General features: G+C 36.7%; 1 long non-coding RNA gene across 2 annotated transcripts in view; it reads left to right on the top strand.

Annotated features, from left to right (window-relative positions):
- The window catches only part of LOC117151909, a 42,946-nt gene that overhangs the window by 18,422 nt on the left and 14,759 nt on the right, over window positions 1-9,765 (top strand). The gene's annotated exons all lie outside the window — the stretch shown is intronic.

Here is a 9,765-nt window from a genome sequence, read left to right as displayed (position 1 = left end):
AAAAAAAAAAAAAAAAAAATAGAAAAGAAAGGAAAGAAAACTACAGTTCGAAGAATAGGTAATTGTATTTTAGCTGTAACGAATGTGCTAACGAGAATTCCCTTTCATGGGAATTAAAAGCGTGCCAGGAACTCTGGATGAGAATTAACCAAATTGCAGCGTTGGTGATGGGAGACTTCAACAAACTCTGCGACGAAATTAAGACGTTGAGGGAACCCGTTGAATTACTCCACGTAGACGTCCTAGACGTAGGTCGTCGAATATTTCGCTTTTATATGTACGTGTGTTTACATGTGTAAGGCTTTGTGTGAAGAAATGATGTTTCGGATGGCGCCACCGGCAGAGCGGCACCTACGGGCGGGTCCACACTAGGTCACGGGTCGATTTTCACCACGTAACGTTCCAATTCGCGCTTGATATTGATCTGAGCTTTTCCGCCCACGTTACAAACCGCCTTCCGGGCTGGCGTGGCTCCGCGTGCTCGCGCGAGAGGGTTGAAAGCGTTCTCGCCGGCCGCGCGGCCCCAAAGGCTTCCGGAGAATTCGAGAGTGGTCAGAAATCGAGATCCGCTAGCTTTTAGGGCGTCGCGGCTCTCTTTGATGCATCCTTAGCCGCGTGTAATGGAGCGAAACTCGGGATACGAGAGAAATTCAGAGTATCTTCATTTCTTTCTGCCGTTTCTTTTTCTTCTCAGCTTTTTTCATTCTTCCTTTCTTTTTTCCATTGTTCAGGGAAGAAGTTTCGAGAGCTTTTGTTTCTTTCTATCGATTACAGATAATTTGACGAATGATACGGAAGACATAGAATAAAGTGAAAAATATACACTTCCGTCGATAAGTCATTTGCCTAGTTTGTGCAAGATTTGTTAGAATTAAACATTTGTATAAAAAATTCTTTTCACGTTGCTTCGTCCATTATTTTGAGATTTGTGCCGGTGATTATGAAAGTGGCCTAAGTCACAGATTTTTCGTCCCGAGATATTTAAAAGTATTGCGTTTGATGTATGAACTGAATTCTTTTAAACGATGCAACAACCAATTCGTTCCACCAGTTGAATTTTTACAAAAGAGCTTTGCAAAGATGATTTCACATTATTACAATGCAAATAGATGCGAAGCAAAATGAGCGATAAATTCATTTTCTTTTTCGTTATTGATTTAGGCCACTTTCATAATCACCTGCACATTTGACGTAAGTGCTGACTTTATTTCACAATACAGGTTATTTGATGGTATAAAAACTTGCATATTTTAATTCGACCAAGTATTCGGTAAATAATCCAAAAGATTATGCGTTCATTCTAACAATCATTTTGCTCAATACAAGCAAGCGTACGATTTATGAACAGGACTGTACGTGATATGATTAGCGAAGGTAATTTAATTATTTGATTTCGATCTTATATTTACTTTATCGTTTTATCTTCTATTATGTTATATTTACTTTATCTTTTTATCTTCTATTATGTTATATTTACATTATCGTTTCTTGATTCTTTTTGCGAATTTTAATTCTTTTTTCCATTATTTTCCTTTATCGTTGGGAGAAGAATTTGGAAGTTTCTGTCGTAAAAATGGCCTCAGTATTTAAATTTCAATAATATGTTGTTTGATGACATAAAATATAATTTTATGAATGATATGAAGAAATCATCGATAAAAATGTATCTCATTTTCACGATCTCTGTTGTATGAAATAGAATGACACAGTGTTATTACGTCGCGAAGATTCTCGAATGACTTGTGACACTGGTTTCTGGAAAAAGACTTCGAGCGTGTAGTTCTATTTTAAAGTACCCGTAACCTTAGATTATAGAAGACTTGCTTGATTTTATGGGATCGCGTATTACGTCTATACGAAACAAAAGAAAGTGGAAATGCCATGAAATATCATCCGCGAACAATTTGTATGATACATCTGTATGTCCCATATTTTTATTTTTTACTCTTCTTCGCTTTTGGTGTATTTATATATTCCATACATATAAATACGAAAAAACGATTGAGATTTTTTAATTATCTTATCATAATATAACCCAATTTATCTCGAAATTTAATTCCAATATCGAAATATAGTTTGTATTGAAATTCACATGTGTGAAAACGTTAATTTTCGAGAAATACGAAGAAATAAAGAAGTTAAGATGATAAAGTACATAAACTACATAAACTACATTAACGCTACAAGTCCACAACATTCAAGGAACAAATGCCATAAGTATCGGAACGAATATAAATGTGTTTTTTCTTCCCATTCAAAATCTCCATTCCTTGCATTTGCATGACTTACCGCTTCCATTGTGCGATGCTTAAGACGTTAAAACCGCTCATTAAGGCCCATTTTTCTATCCACCAGCCTAATTCAAACCTTAACAAAAAATGATCGACGTTATCGTGGGAATCACGCGTTCTGGATGCAAAACAGGGAAGTTCAAGTTGGAAATTTCAGTGGGGGTCCGCGCTAGATAAATCCTCGAGATACGGGGCCCACACTCCCATCGGGTGGTCGATCAATCGGCCGTGCGAAGTAGAAGTTCGCCATGGTGGTTGAAGTTACCCTCTTGCGGAGTCAGTCACGCCCCGAGTTCGACGACCTCGCGTGGCCGCGCGGTGCCAAATCACCAAGGATGGGAAGCAGCACGAAATACTTCTCTGTGTTCCGTCACATCGGTCGACACGCCGTCGTTAATTCGAGTCGATCGATCGTCCAGGGTCGCCTGTTAAAATAGCACCCCTCCTCCTTTTCCACGACGTCACTGACGTGTCCTTGAGAGAATTCAACCCCCTTGCTCCGATAGGCTAAATACGAGCATCCTTTGTAGCTTGTGTGGAAAAAGGATCGTACCTTGGTATGGGGTTCGCTGATGGTTTGCGAGGGTTTATTAAGCGTGTATTGGTGTGTTGGTGTGGGGTGTTTGAGGATTGAGCGATTGACTTTGTTTAGATTTGAAATTTGGGAAATGGTGGACGTAGGGGATGGATCGAGAGTTCTGTACTAGTTGGTCTGGAGTGGCTGTTAATAGAACTTTTGTAATTTGACATTTAAATGGAAAATGTGGTTAGCAAGTTTAGGAAGAAAAGCAAATGTTTGTTTCGTAATCTGATTAAAAGTGGTAGAGGTTTGAGCAAGAATATATTATAGTATACAATGTATCAAAACCAATTTAACTAACTGAAACTCGTATTATTGTCAATATAGAATTATTATAACTCGAGAGGAAAGATAAACGAAATAAAAGAAATCGATTAAATTAAGCTACGAACTGACAATTTCATGATGATCCTTGTCAATCAGAAAGGGTTGTGGATAATACAATTTTTATAGTTTGGTAAGAAGCATACACAAGATAAACATTGAATTAAGACGAACTAAAAGTTTCATTAGATTGTTGTCAATTAACAAAGTTTGTGTGGTTTCAAAAGACAGATGAACAGAACAGATAAGAAGTTAAGTGAGCTGAGAGACGAACAAAATAAAAGATAAATTAAGACATAATAATTGAGAGCATCCCTTTTTTCAAATTTCCTGATATTCTAATATTTGTTTGCGTCAACGTCCGAGACACAAATTGGTTTCACTCGATGTACAAACACAGTCTCATCTCCATTGTCGAGATTAAAGACTTTTATACCCCAGTAGCTCGATGCTTGATACAATTATTCATGGAGAGGGAAACTTTAACTCTTCCCTGTGCACGCCTTTTAATAGAGATTGACGTATCGTAAATCCACAGTAACGCGGAGCTTTAAACAGATTCCACGAGTTAGGGGTCATTTAATCGAGTCAAGGGTGTGTACAGCATCCCTTCGTTACACATCATGCAAGTTTGCGTAGATTGTATGCAAAATACAGCCGTAACTTTGAAAAACCTTCTGCGTAGCAATTTTCAAGAATATTATTCGAAAGAAACTTTATGATCGACTCGTAACTTTACATTTAAATTTACGCCTTGGATAAGACTGTTATTAAAAATGACAAAGCTTAAACTGTCAGACTGAATCTTGATTAAAATTGAACAATCAGACTCGTATTAATTAAATGATTAGATAATTTTATTTAATATATGTGTGTGTGTGTGCGTGTGTGTATGTATAATAATTGGATTATGATAGAATTTATAAAATCAATTAAAGATAGATTACAAAAATTAAAATTCTTATCAGAAGATTAAAATTCGTTTCCAATGCTTCTGCTCGTATATCTGCAACTTCCTATTCGTACGTCACGTGTCTGGCTTCAAATATTACAGGAAAAAAATTTGAAGTAGACACAGACGATCGATGTAAGCTTGGACGGTAAAAAAAAAAACTCTCTAAATGCGTAGTTGCTACGATGAGAATATAAACGTATGTGGAACTCCTATAACTGTTAAATCGTTATCTCTATTATAGCAGTATCTTTCGTAAAGCGGATAACACGGCACCCCTTAACAGGTTAGCAACCCTCTATTTTTTCGGTGGATTTTTTGTGAAGCGTGCATGCAAAAATCGAGCCACGTTATCCGACCGTTTTCTTGTTTTCCTTGTTCCGTCTCGTGGAAAAAAGTCGGTCGTCGAGAGGGAATGTTTTCCGGCGACCGATCAATACCACAACCTCTCGGTTTCTTCTCACCCTCCGAGATTCCCGCCGCTCCCTTTCGCACCCCTTTTCGAAGAATCGCGACGAAATCACGTCGACTTCTCTCCCTCGTTGTCGTTCGACCGGATCCCTTCGAAACTTTCGAATCGCTTCACGCTATTATTCGAAATTAGGCATTCTCGAGGACAACGAGGTATTTCGAACGAGCCGATTGTCTTGGAACTTTCGAGATCCTGGCGAGAGTCCATAAGGAATGCCAAAGCGTCTTGAATGGTGGCTGTTCGAACGATTCAATGGACTAGGAAAATTACGCTATCGCTGCAGCTTTCGCGATTTTATGGAACAGTAGTTGGGAATTTCCCTTCCTTTAGGGAAATACCGCGGCATTCCAAGTTTGGCTATGGTATGGGTAGTTCGTGTGATTGAGTGTCGAAGATCGTAAAGAAAGAAATTTCGGCGATTTTGGTTCGCGGTTAGTTTGGAGTAAACAGTTTTATTCTCGTGAACGATGACGCATAGGTGGACTAATGGAGTTTCGAAGAAGCCTCCGTTGCGTGACCTGTATTTTTGTCGCTGCTCCTTGAATATTTCCGTGCGTTCCTTTCTTACGTAAATTTCTATTTTTCGCCAATATTTTCCATAAACTATACAAACAATCGTCGATAACCTATTATTATGATTAAAAACAATCTTAAGAAACAATCTTAATAAGAACAACAAAAGAATCTAATCGGAACCAATCTTTCTCGAGAGATATAATGTTCAGAGATTTCAACTAAATCGCTAATAATCCATTATACTGCAGCATACAGTTGATAAGTCCGTAGACGATCAACGAAAGAAACAAATTCTTCGAACAACGAAGGTACTTGAACCAAAGCAAGTTTCTCTGAGAATGACAAAACTCCACCTAAAATATCAAGTGATTCGCCGACGATTGATTATAGTAGTTAATAGAAGCAGAAACAGCCAATTAAAAAATCGAATTCTTCAAACTAAGAAAGACCAGGAAGACACTTTCCACCGGAAAAGGATTAACATATCAAAAGAGAAATCGTAGGAATGATGGATTCATCTACGAAGCAGCTTGAATTGCGAAACGAGGATTGTCAAGCTGGTTCGATGATGCAAAAGCAGCCAGGTTCACGAGAATCCCTCGTTATCGTGCCGATCAGCTCTTTCCTCGAAACGAGTACGAGAGCCACGATGGAATTTCACTTGGAAATCGTGGCTGGACTCGTTGCCCATTGTTCGATCGTTTTGTTGTCGTCCAGCGACGATTGTGTCGAGTCTGAGTGACAATGGAAACAATGGAGAACGCACGGTGTCATCGTGCCGCGAGCCGACTTTCCCTGTCTTTTCTTATTCAAATCCCGACCTCTGGAACGTCATGGTGCGTCGAATGATTTCGTCGAACGGTTACGACCGTCTTCTACGGCATAAACGATCGTTTCGGCGAAGACTTTGCACCGATTTTCCAATAAACCTCGAAAACGCGCGTTTACCGTAATGACGTCGCGATCGATGTTTAATAAAGCTCCGCTTCCTACAGGGTACGCGTTGGAAAATGAAATTTCTGATACGCGTTTGGGTTTATTGAACGTAAAATTTATAAACTACTTACGACGTTTCCCGCAGTGATGGAAAGCGTAAGATGTTAGAAGGAATAGAATTCATTTCTAGTTAACCCACTGAGTGAAATAATTTGTGAAAGTTGCTTAAACGCGATATTATTGAGAAATATATATAAAGTAGTTCGCGTATTGTTTTGTCAAGATGAAACAATGTAAAAGAATAATAGGTACATTATAAAAGGTCTCTTTATATAAGTCAGAAACACAATGACTTAACGTGCTTATTGTGAAACTGCTTACTGTGAAATACAATGATGTGTTAATTAATTTCACTTATTTTCCAGTAAATAATAATATTTCCACATTTACACAATAAGTATTTTCAAATAAACGAACGAAGTTATTACAGCCGGCTGTTTATTAAACATTTCAACGGAAACGGAAAAAGAAATACAAATTTTGGGAATTTTCAAAAATCATTCAGATAGATTTTAAGCAAATCTTAATACAAAAACACATATACATATTTCAATTTTAATACATATTCTTACATCTATATCCTATAATTCTATTTTCTAAAATTCCCATCACACGTTTCTCAAAAGTAGACAATTGCTTCCAGAGTAGTTTTGGTGAAAACCCAGAATGATAAAGTTCTGAGGATTCTTCCAAATTCAGTTTCGCCCCAAAGCACCCTAGTATTCTAAGCTTGTCAACTCTCCAAACATACTTTTCAACAGCCGATCCTCCACCATGATTCGTTCCACGATTTACATCCACATGCATGTTACATTCCACGTAATACGATCCCAGCAATTACTTCCAATATTTCGGTGCGCGGCATCGAGTCTCATACAACTCCATAATTGGTGACAGCCGACGAGTTCGCACGTCTTCCGAGAACTTTTATTACCGCGCCGGCTATTTCTGATGCTCGGCCGCGTGTGATCGCATCCCGACGTCGATGCACGCATTCGTTGCACTCGATTTTTTCGCGCTTACACCCCCTCCATCGCTTTTTCAGCTGGTTTAAAAATTGAACCAGGTCGGTCTGGCTGAATCATTTGTCTAGCGAGGTTTCGCGACAACGAATGGAAGTAGCTCGCCTTCCAACGTTCTTCCTGATGAATATTCTTGGTAGCATGGTGAATGTATGTACGGTTGTTCAGCGGAGATGCGTTGCAGAGGTATTAAGCTGGGTTTGATATATTTTTGGAAGTGGTTTGAATGTTCGAGGAAGAGGTAATGCAGTTTTCACATTTATATAGGTTAGGCTTTTACGTTTAAGAGGCTTTTTCATTTGTTGAACGATACGAGGGTTAATCAAGTTGAGATGGTTTTTCGAAAGAGCTTGAACGTTCGAAGATTGGGCGATTAATTACAATGCTTAATTACAGGAGACAGGCTTCTAGGGAGCATTCTGAAATTATTCATTTCTTTCGTATTCAGTTTACGTCTACAACTTTGCAATAATACGTAGATGGATTAATCGAATGAAACACGGTTGTTTGAAAGGAATTTCTTTAAAGAGAATCGAAGAATCGTAGGAGTTAGCTCACAATAATGAAGACAATTCTTTAAAACAATCTAAACGAAAGCAATTTCTTTCTTTCTTGTATTTTATTTGCATCTAGAATTTTATAATATGTAACAGTTAATAAAAATTCCAAGCACAATAAACATGAATTAATCACAATGGTATTATTAAAATTAATTCATCTTTAAAAGAATGATCAACTGTAAATTTCAATATAAATAGTTTACTTAATAGGTCGTATTTATAGATGTAGCAACATTTGTGGAAGTAATATGAGGGAAATATACGCTGATTAGTGGAAAGCGACCTATATATTGGGGTCAATTGTTCCGTGGCCAAGCGACATAGGTATAAACATTCATGACCGACATACACGAAACTCACGCATAGTCGTTCGAACTTTGACCCGTGAACTTGAGTAATAACGCGTAACGCCCGGCTTCGTTAGTTCACGGTCAGCATCACTATGTACATCCGTCGTTTTTCTTTCAGTTAATTCAATCAAATGTCACATAACGTTCAGAAGCAATGGACTATACGATGATCGGGTACAGTTAATTATTGTTAAATTATTATTCCCTGTGTAATTAATTTCTTTTTAATTTCTACGATTTCATACATTTATAATATTTTTATTTCCTATTTACATAATACTTAATATTGTTAAATATATTACTCAAAAAGATTTAAAGTTCAAACTGTCAGTAATTCTTATACCTTTTATATTATATCTTATATTTTATATTATATCTTTTTTCGTATGTCCTGTAACAGTAACATTAAAACAAAATTGATGTTTATTAAATTAATAAGATAAATTAAGGATAAAGCGAAACGAGAGAATAGAATTCTAAGATTATATTTACCATTGACTTTTGTTTGCTAAGTTCAACTATGGTCGACATAATGCAGTTTCTACTTTCCAAATGAATCATGGTAGAATACTATTTGCCTGTCGTTCATGCTTGTTATCACACGAATTGTGAAAGTGAAGAAACCATTGTAAAAGGTTATTGTCGTTTTACATGACAGCGTACGTTAATTAGTAGTGTATTTACCGATCCATCGTTACAAATCGGTTAGCGGTTCTTTTAATGTAAAACAAGAGTCGTCGATCGCCTGTAACCGTGTCGAGATTTCGCGCTTCTACGATCGCTATTGTCATTTTTCTATCTATTGTGGCATCCAGTGAAAGTATTCTTCGAACGTAGCGATATTAAATCGCCGATACGATCGAAACGTTTCTTTTCATAGAGTTTCAATCGGTTTCAATTATGGTCACAACATTCAATTTGCGTTTAGATACTTTTACTGAAATAAATAATAGCCTATGAACATTAATTCTTTTACAATGTAGTACGAGAGACGCTTCAGCGAAATGATTTTAGAAATTATATGTTTTTAATGCTTTTGTATGCAACGTAATTATTAAAATGTATTAACTCGAAGAAGCAGAAAACGTGTCAGAAAAGATGTGACGATAAAAAATAATTATTCAGTAAGTTATTCTGTAAGCTCATTCTGAATTCTTTTCTTTTTACTATCCATTAAACCGGTCAACGGTATTTCGTTTTAAAATTTTTAATGTTGAACATTCTTAAGAATTTTTGGTTGATTTGTCAATCTTAATTCTTGGGCGATGTAATAACATGAGGCATACAAAATACATACTTTCAACATTTTATAGGCGATAAATATTAATAATGGTATTACGTATGATGAAATTTAAGACGTGAGATTTATAATCCTACATTGAACAACTTCACTAAGTCTCTCTTGTACTGAACTGAGAGAGGAGTAATCTTATTAAGTAATATCTCCAACACTTGTGTGATTTTCCTCGTGAGAAAGACTTAAGAAACTCACAGTACGTTATAAGATGGAACAATAAAATTTATTTTAAATATGCTAATAAAATCGCTTGATCGTTGAACAGCACGATCGAACAAGAATTTCAATGTTAATTTTCTTCGACACTTTTATAAAGCTTCTCTCACCTGGTTCTAAAAAATGTCCAATTTATCTGAACTATCCATCGACTGTCTGTGATCATTATTTTTTTTTTTTTTTTTTTTT

This window comes from Bombus impatiens, unplaced genomic scaffold (genome assembly GCF_000188095.3).
Source record: "Bombus impatiens unplaced genomic scaffold, BIMP_2.2 scf_0525, whole genome shotgun sequence".
Taxonomy (NCBI): domain Eukaryota; kingdom Metazoa; phylum Arthropoda; class Insecta; order Hymenoptera; family Apidae; genus Bombus; species Bombus impatiens.
This window is presented reverse-complemented; position numbering and strand designations above follow the sequence as displayed.